The following is a 9,658-nucleotide window of genomic DNA, read 5'->3' as shown; positions in this document are numbered from 1 at the left end:
GTGTCGCTGTGTAGATATGTGGGCGACAGTTGGCATCGAGGTTGTTGCATGGATTGGTTCCTGAGCTGCAGTTACTGTATGCTGCGGTGTTGCAAGTTACTGGTTGAGAATACATTTCAGGTTGGAGTTCTGTCTGTGGGCAAGACTTCGCCTGCCAACCAAGGCTGTGAAAATGTGGGTCATTGTCCAGGATGCGCGTTGTAGATCCCTGATTGATGCATTGGAGGAGTTTTAGCTGGGGGACTGTATGTGATGGCAGTTTGGAGGTCCTGTTGGTTTCTTTTCTTGGGTTGTCTGTGCAGTAGGAGGCTTTCTGCGGTACATGCTCTGGCTCTGTTGATCTGTTTCCTTATTTCCTCGTGCGGGTTGTAGTTTTGATAATGCTTGGTGAAGAGATTCTGTACGTGTTGGTCTCTGTCTGAGGGGTTGGAGCAGATGCGGTTGTACCTCAGTGCTTGGCTGTAGACAATGGATTGTGTGGTGTGCCCAGGATGGAAACTGGAGGCATGAAGGTAGGCATAGCGTTACAGATCCAGACTAACACGGCTACCCCTCTGATACTTGAAAATTAAAGTGGCAGAGAATCGTGAAAGATGGAACAGACTTATCAACTCCTTGTCCTTGGCCCTGTGCACAAGGCAGGGAGGTGCCTACTAGATAGTCCAGTGGTCTCCAAACTTTTCACATCGTGCCCCCCATACCACTGTCTGCCCCCCGAGAGCAACGATCAGGAACTGGGGCCCGGAGTAGGGCCGTGGATCCTGGGGTCGGGGTGCGGACAGGGTAAGGGGGCTGAGACTGGAGCCAGAGCCACGACTGGGCTGGGAGCTAAGGGCCGAGTTCAGGGCCATGACTGGAGGTGGGGCCAGAGCAGATCTGGGGGCAGAGCAGGATTGGGTGGAGCTCTCTGGCCTGGGCCCGCCACACCCCTCTGAATGTTACTCTGCACCCCCTAGGCTGCCCCACACAGTTTGGGACCACTGGTGTGGTCTCAGACGCTATGTCTGGTCAGTTCTGACACTTTCATCCCTTCCCCGGCAAGCGTTCGACAGTAGGAAGCACACCACCACCACGTCGGTTCTCTTGCTGTTCAGCCCAAGGTGCTTTTTCACTACAGCTATATCCAGGGCTTTTGCACTCACAGTGCGGGGGAAGAACATCCGCTTCTCTCCAGCTGAAGCTGCCCCCTTCCAAAGGAGACAGAATTCTGCCACACAGATGTTGCGCAGGGGTTTATTGCTGGATTAGTCTTTGCCCTCTGAGAGCGAGATTTCAACACTGGGCTTCAGTTCCAAAGGGTTTTGTACCAGTCCCTCTCCAGCCACAGCACCAGATCCGAGACAAGCAAGTGCGTATTTGGAGGATTGGAAGGGGGAAGAGCTGTTACATATGCTGCAGGCAAACGTTTACATCCAAAGCACTCTGTCTTCGTGGGCCTGGGTTCTCCTTGCACCCCAAACAATGTTCATGAAATCAGCTTAGGGTTAGTAAATGGAACGAACTTCCATTCATACAAAACCAAAGGTTTAGCCCTAAACTACCTTCAGTTAAAATAATTCTTAATTGCTCACCTCAGGGTGGACTGATTTCAATTAAAGCCTTTATAATCACCACAGAGAAAACCTGGCTGTGAATCCTTGATCTGAATTGTGTTTAGCATTTGTACAGCAGGGGCGGCTCTAGGCACTTTGCCTCCCCAAGCACGGCAGGCAGGCTGCCCTCGGCAGCTTGCCTGAGGGAGGTCCACCGAAGCTGCGGGACCAGAGGACCCTCTGCAGGCAAGCCGCCGAAGGCAACCTGCCTGCTGCCCTCCTGGCGACCGGCAGAGCGTCCCCCGTGGCTTGCTGCCCCAGGCACGCGCTTGGTGTGCTGGTGCCTGGAGCCGCCCCTGTGCTTCAGTCATTTCCGTAAAGAAAGGTTAACTGTCCTTGGTTGGGAACCATCACAGCTGTGGGAAGCCAGGCCCCCAGCCCCGCCCCGCCCCTTCCATGCCTACGGCCACCGGCCCAGTCCTGCCCCAGGCCAGCCCCCCAACCTCGCCCCTTCCGCATCCCTGGCCACTGGCCCAGTCCTGCCCCAGACCAGCCCCCCAGCCGCGCCCCTTCCGCACCCCTGGCCACCGGCATCCTCCTGCCCCAGGCCAACCTCTAGACCCACCCCTTCCATGCCCCCAGCCACCAGCCCAGTCCTGCCCCAGGCCAGCCCTCCAGCCCTGCCCCGTCCACACCCCCGGCCACTGGCCCCGTCCTGCCCGCTCAACACCCCCGGCCCAATCCTGCCCCAGGCCAGCCCTCTGCCCCAGAGTGCCAGGAAGGGAAGGCAGGCGGCACGTGAACCCAGCCTCCCCAGCCCCAGCCGGAGCACTGGAGTCGCAGCCTGAGGGAGCGGTGCTAAGCAGAGGGCAGGACAGCACCTGACTGTTTGCGGAGATACAGCCTCCCCCAGCCTATGTGACCCACCGCACATGATCACAATGTTGATTTACGACTAAATATAATCTGGACAGGAAATGTGCTGCTTTGTTTGTTTGCTAACTAGGATACGTCCTTCCTCGGATACTAAATCCTTTCACCCGGCACCAGCCAGACAACAAGTCGCCAACGTTTAACATCGAACAGACAGAGAAACCTCACCGACAGACACACACGTGGCCGCTATCTGCACGCACGTGTCAGCCAGCAGGGAGCTCTTACTGGAAAGGTCCCTCTTTAGCTGGGCATCTCGGGAATGGTGACAATTTTCTGCTTCTGATCCCCAATTAGATTCATAACTAGGGTGACCAGATGTCCCGTTTTTACAGGGACAGTCCTGTATTCCAGCCCTCCTGCAGGTGTGCCGACTTTTTCTTAAAAAAGAGCAAATTGTCTCATATTTTCTGTCTCCTTCTCATCAGCACTGGTGAGTCCTGCTGCTGGCCAGGTCCCTGCTCACCAGCCGCCCAACCACCAATAGTGAGTGGAGGGCACCCAGAGCCCGACGATGGGGATGGATGCGCAAGGCCGGTGGCAGGGCGACATGCAGCGCGAGTGCTGGCCACTGCCTCTGCTGGTTTGTCAAGCACAGCTCCTGCCAGGGCCAATGAGGAGGGGGAAGGTGGCACAAATTACCAGGGCCTGGAGGTCTGGAAGGGGGCCCGGGGCTTGGCTTCTCTGGCTTCGTTGGCCCTGTTTAGCTGGTCTGCCATTGCTGGGGGGGCCTGAAAAATTGTTTTCACCAGGGCCCAAACCCACTCTTGGTGGCCTTAGCTCCCGCTGGGTGCCAGCTCTTGGCGAGCAGGGCCCTGCCCCCCGTCCAATTTCCAGCCAGTGCTGGCTCTGTGCTGTGAGCTGCGGCAGCCAGTGAGTGTGGGCAGGTGGCAATCGATTACGTGTCACCTCTGCTGCCCACCCATCGGCCTTTTACGTGCTTTCCTCTCAATGTCCTCGCCCTGCTTTGCCACTTCAGCCCCCCAACCCTGCTGCTCCTGCATATCTCCCCCCCCCAGTGGGGTAAGTCCTGCTCCCAGTGCTTTGCAGAGAACCAGCCCCTGATTGGAGTGCTCAGCTCACCAACAGCCTGGCCAGCAGGCTCCTTCCTTCCCCCACTGCCTCTGGCTGGGCCTGTGCCCCAGGAAAACCCAAGTCCCTCCGGCGTGGGGCACTAGCCAGGAGGAGCCAAGCCCTGCGTGTGCCGAAGCCCCACAAAGCGCTGGCGCAGGGCAGCCTCCCCGCCCCCAGCTAAGCTCTGGAGTTGGCAGGGGGAGCGATTTCTGACCTGTTCATGCCCTGAACCTGCAGGCTCCATAGCAGCCCTCTGGGCAAGGGCTTAGCATCCTCTTCACCCATCTCCCCCTGTCATAAATAGATAGCTAAGGGTTAATGTTTCTTTTACCTGTAAAGGGTTAACAAAGGGAACCAAACACCTGACCAGAGGACCAACCAGGAAACCGGATTTTTCAAAGCTCAGGGGAGGGAATTTTTTTGGTTCTTTGTCTTTGTCTGGCTCTCAGCTATGAGAGGGGATCTTTTTCTATCTGTAAGCTTCTCATCTTCAGTTTCCCAGTTGTAAGTACAAAGGTAGCAAAACAATAGGCTTTTATATGTTTTGTTTTGTATTTACATGTGTGTGTGCTGGAATGTTTAAATTGTATCTCTTTTTGAATAAGGCTGTTTATTCATATTTTTTCTTTTAAGCAATTGACTCTGTAAAATTGTCACCTTGATACAGAAGATATTTTTATGTCTTTTTCTTTCTTTTTTATATAAAGCTTTCTTTTTAAAACCTGTTTGAGGTTTTTCTCTGGTTAAGGCTAAGGAACGAAGGGAGGGGGGAAATCTCTTTGTGTTAGCTTGACTAGGTTTGAATGCATAGCCTCAGGGGAAGAAGGAGGGGGGAAGGTAAATTGCCCTCTCTGTTTTGCATTCAGGGAGTTTAAGTACAGTATCGCCCAGGATAACCCAGGGAGGGGGAGCTGGGGATGAGATAAAGAGGAGACAAGGGGAGGAGGTTGTTTTCCCTTTGGTGTGAGACTCAGGGTTTCTGAGTCTTGGGGTCCCCCAGAGAAGGTTTGGGGAGACCAGAGAGGAAGTCAGGCCCTGGAAATTCCTGGCTGGTGGCAGCGAGGTCAGATCCAAGCTGGTAATAAGCTTGGGGGAGTTCATACAAGCACCCAAATTTTGGACGCTAAGGTCCAGATTGGGGAAAGAGGCTTATGATACCCCCACCTGCCCTAGGTCTTGCCCCCCCCAGGGAACATGGGGCTGCTCTATCCCCTAGGCACCCTCCCCTGCTGAGCCGTCTCTCTGGCCAGGTTCACTAGAGCCCCTGCAGTCAGGTTCCCTGGACCCTGGTTCACAACGCAGCCTGAGGGCTTAACCCCTTCCTGCCCGTGCTGTACCCGGAGGCGGCTGGTTTATGTCGGTGGCCAGCAGCAGCCTGGAGGTGTTAGTTGCCTTTCCACTCTGTGCAGGCAGGAAAGGACACGCTGCTTCCAGCCACAGGGGGGAGAGAAAAGATGAGCTCTGTAAAGACACAGGCCAGGTCATCCCTGTCCTCTGCCCCTGCTCCCACGGCTGGAAGCAGCGCCCACCCCTTCCCTCCTGCACAGTGCTGAAAGGCTGCTGCTGGCCACATTCTGGTGTGAACCCTGGCAGAAATCGGGGTGTGTGTGTGTGAGGGGGGGCATGTGACCCTGCGTTATGCCCCACATGTTGCCTCAGGAAGACGCGGCACCAGGTACCAGGAGAGGCAGGTCTGTCCCAGTGGCCAAGCCAGGCGTGGAGAGCTCTGGGCAGGGAGGGTCAGGTTGGTCACCTCCCCTGTGTGAGACAGGTGTATGGGAGTGCGTGTGTGGTGGGGGAGGAAGGGGGTGTGTGTGTCCCTGGGTGATCCCTAAAGCCTTAAAGATTAGAAGGTAAATAAAAAGAATCCAACTACGCAGTATTTCTTTTTAACAGGGGCTCAGTCAACCTGATGTTAATTTGAATGTGTGTACTGCACAGTGCTGATTCATTGCCATTGAACTCGCTTGAATATGAGTAATCTTACCAGGCGTCCCATATGCACCGTAGGGAAATATGGTCACCCGGGCTTGGTCTCAGTTTAATAATGTCCGCCTAGTCCACAAGTTAAGGTTGTTCGGTACCTGCTCTAATTGCGTCTGTCCGGGAACCGTGCCTGGAAGGTGAATCGCCCCAGTGAGACGCTCTAATAGTAATCGCGTCCGACCAGAAACGATGACTCAGTTCTCACTTTAATGTATCCGGCAACTGTGCCTGGACGCTACGTTGGCCCTGTACACGCTCGAACATTGTCTGGAAAATTCCCACGGTGCTTGTTTGGTTCTACAGCAGAGAGGGGCTGGTGGAGACGAGGGGAGGGTGGTGGGGATTGGGGCATTGAGAATGGGGCACCTGGCAGGGATTTGCGGGGGGCGGGGGGTCTGGACCTGGTGTTCCCTGCTCCGGCATGGCAAGCTGGAGCTGTGACAGGAGATGGACGCTGCATTGTGCTACATCTCCCACAATGCACTTCTCTCCCCCCAGCTTTCCATTGCCTGGGCAGCCTCAAAACCGGGTTACTGAACATGTGGCCTGGCCAGGGATTCCCCCTGCCCCACCACAGGCTCTGCGGTGCTTGTAGTGGGGGGTTGGGCTGGATGGGAAGATGGGGGAGGAGACCCAGGGAATTGCCTGGTGGCGGGAGTGAGATGGGAGACAAAGGTGCTACTCCTGTGTTCCCAGAATACTGGACACCCTGTTACTGCTAGGCACAGTGTGGGCCTGACCCCACCGGCATGTAAACAGCCCCCGTGCTGGGGTTGCCAACGTTCTAATCGCACAAAACTGAACACTCTTGCCCTGCCCCTCCCCAAGCCTCACCGCTGACCCTTCTCCAAGGCCACACCCCTTCCACCCCCATTGCTTGCTCTCCCCCACCCTCACGCCCTTGCTCATTTTCACCGGGCTGGGGCAGGGGCTTGGGGTGCAGGAGGGGGGGGGGGTGAGGGCTCCAGCTGGGGGTGCAGGCCCTGGAGTGGGACCAGAAATGAGTTCAGGGTGTGTCAGGGGCTGGTGGTTGGGGTGTGGGGATTGTGGGGTCAAGTCTGGATGCAGGAGGGAGCTCAGGATTGGGGCAGGGGGTTGGGGTGTGTGAGGAGGTGAGTGGTTCAGGCTCTGGGCAGCGCTTACCTCAGGGGGCTTCCTGGAAGCTGTGACATGTCCCTCAGCTCCTAGGCAGAGGCACGGCCAAGTGGCTCTGTGTGCTGCCTCCACCTGCAGCTCCCACTGGTCGCACCTCTGCCTAGCATCTAAGGGACATGTTGCAGCTTCCAGGGAGCCACACGGAACCAGGTAGGGAGCCTGGCAGCCCTGCCAACTGGACATTTAACAGCCCGGTTAGTAGTGCTGACCAGAGCCACCAGGGTCCCTTTTCGAGTGGGTGTTTTGGTCCAAAACCAGACACCTGGTAACCCTACCTATGCCCCAACCTAGAGATGGCTGCACCTCTTTGCCAATCATGGCATCTGTAAACAGCCCCCAATATCCCACCTCAGAGGCAGCCGCATCTCAGCATTGGGTGAGAGATCCCTCTATAAATACACCCGGGGCGGCTGCATCTCAGTGCTGGGCAAGGGATAAACAGCACCTGCGCCTCACCCGAGGCAGCTACAGCTCAGTGCCAGTTGAGGGATCCTTGTTGTAGGGTGGGGAGAGAGAGAGCCGGGAGCAAGACCTAGGCCTGAACCAGAGGTTGTGAATTAAAGTTAAGTCATGTATTAAAATGGACGTTTACACGTTCACTGTCAATAGATCAGAGTTCTCAAACTTATTTGATCGTGCCCCCTTCTTTGTCTGTAGTCCTTGAAAGCCCCTCCCTTGGCTCTTGCCACACAAGTACCTCTACTGCTATGCAGCTCTGCAGGCAGCGTGGCTTCTCGTGCCGCCCCCTCCCCGAATACATTCTGTGCCTCCCTTGGGGGCATGGACCCAGTTTTGAGAACCTTTACAATATATGACCATGGCAAAGGTATTGCTAGCATTGCTAAAACACACCCCTAAAAGCAACAGAATCTGAGTACATGTGAAAACAGACGCCAAAAGATTAGCCCAGGGACATCCTGACCTAACACCAGGTAAGGGGATGTTTTGCCTGAGATACCCGGAGCTTGATACAAGGGGACGTAACAAGCCGATGTCAGAAAACGTGTAAGATGGAACGTAAGTCGTTTGTCTCAGTCTGTAAATGTGGGTGCACCTCACCCATACCCTTTGTGCGGCCCAAGGGACAGCAGAAATTCCTGCTGCTGACTGGCACTCGTGCTAGTGTGCCCATAATCCTGGAGCCAAGGTGCTAGTTCTGTGCCTAGAGGTCAATAAACATGCCCAAGTGCCTTTGGCACCACACCATAGAATCATAGAATCATAGAATCAAAAGGTTGGAAGGGACCTCACGAGGTCATCTAGTCCAACCCCCTGCTAAAGGCAGGACCATTTTCCCTAAATAATCCCAGCCAGGGTGCGGTCTAGCCGGACTTTAAATAGCTCTAAAGATGGAGATTCTACCACCTCCCTAGGTAACCCATTCCAATACTTCACCACTCTCCTAGTCAGAAAGTTTTTTCTAATATCCAGCCTCGACTTCCGCAACTGCAACTTCAAACCATTGCTCCTTGTTCTGTCCTCCGTCACCACTGAGAACAGCCTAGCTCCCTCCTCCTTGGAGCATCCCTTCAAGTAGTTGAAGGTTGCTATCAAATCCCCCCTTAGTCTTCTCTTCTGCAGGCTAAATAAGCCCAGTTCCTTCAGTCTCTCTTCATAAGTCATGTGCTCTAGTCCTCTAATCATTTTTGTTGCCCTCCGCTGGACTCTCTCCAAGTGTTCCACGTCCTTTTTGTAGTGTGGCGCCCAAAACTGGACACAATATTCCAGATGCGGCCTCACCAGTGCCGAATAGAGGGGAATAATCACATCCCTCGATCTGCTGGCAACACTCCTACTAATACAGCCCAGTATGCTATTAGCCTTTTTGGCTACAAGAGCACACTGTAGGCTCATGTTCAACTTTCCATCTACCGTAACCCCAAGATCCTTTTCTTCAGCACTGCTACTTAGCCAAACAGTCCCCAGCCTGTAGCAGTGCATGGGGTTTTTCTGTCCTAAGTGCAGGACTTTGCACTTGTCCTTGTTGAACTTCATGAGGTTTCTTGTGGCCCACTTCTCCAATTTGTCTAAGTCTCCCTGAATCCTATCCCTGCCCTCCAGCGTGTCCACCACTCCCCCCAACTTGGTGTCATCTGCAAATTTACTTAATATGCAAGCTATCCCATCATCAAGATCATTAATGAAGACATTGAATAGAACGGGCCCTAAGACAGACCCCTGGGGCACACCACTTGTTACTGGTTGCCAACTAGAGAGTGTGCCATTGATACCTACCCGCTGAGCCCGTTGATTCAGCCAGTTTTCTATCCACTTCACAGTCCATTCCTCCAACCCATACTTCCTTAGTTTGCTGATGAGAATGCTGTGGGAAACCGTGTCAAAAGCCTTACTAAAGTCAAGGTATACAACATCAACAGCTTTGCCCCCATCCACAAGTCCAGTCATCTCATCGTAGAAAGCAATCAGGTTGGTCAGGCATGATTTACCCTTGGTGAATCCATGCTGACTGCTTCTGATCACCTTGTTTTCCTCTAAGTGTTTCAGGATGGATTCCTTCAGCACCTGCTCCATGATTTTTCCAGGGATTGAGGTGAGACTGATTGGTCTGTAGTTCCCTGGATCTTCCTTTTTCCCTTTCTTAAAGATAGGTACTATATTTGCTTTCTTCCAGTCCTCTGGGACCTCTCCTGTTCGCCATGAATTTTCAAAGATAATGGTCAACGGCTCTGCAATCACATCAGCTAACTCCCTCAGCACCCTCGGATGCAGTTCGTCCGGTCCCATAGACTTGTGCACGTCTAACGTCTTTAAGTAGTCCCTAACCTGACCCTGTATCACAGTGGGTTGCTCGCCTCCTCTCCTCTCTGCGTTCCCCAGTGTAGTAGTCTGGGAGTTGATCCTGCCCGTAAAGACTGAAGTGAAGAAGGAATTGAGTACTTCAGCCTTTTCCATATCTTCCACCACTAGGATACCTGCCTCATTGAGTAAGGGACCTACACCATCCCTAGTCCTCTTCT

The sequence above is a fragment of the Chelonoidis abingdonii genome, unplaced genomic scaffold, assembly GCF_003597395.2.
Source record: "Chelonoidis abingdonii isolate Lonesome George unplaced genomic scaffold, CheloAbing_2.0 scaffold0005, whole genome shotgun sequence".
Classification (NCBI taxonomy): domain Eukaryota; kingdom Metazoa; phylum Chordata; order Testudines; family Testudinidae; genus Chelonoidis; species Chelonoidis abingdonii.
The sequence above is the reverse complement of the archived record's forward strand: the minus strand, read 5'-3'. Positions refer to the sequence as shown.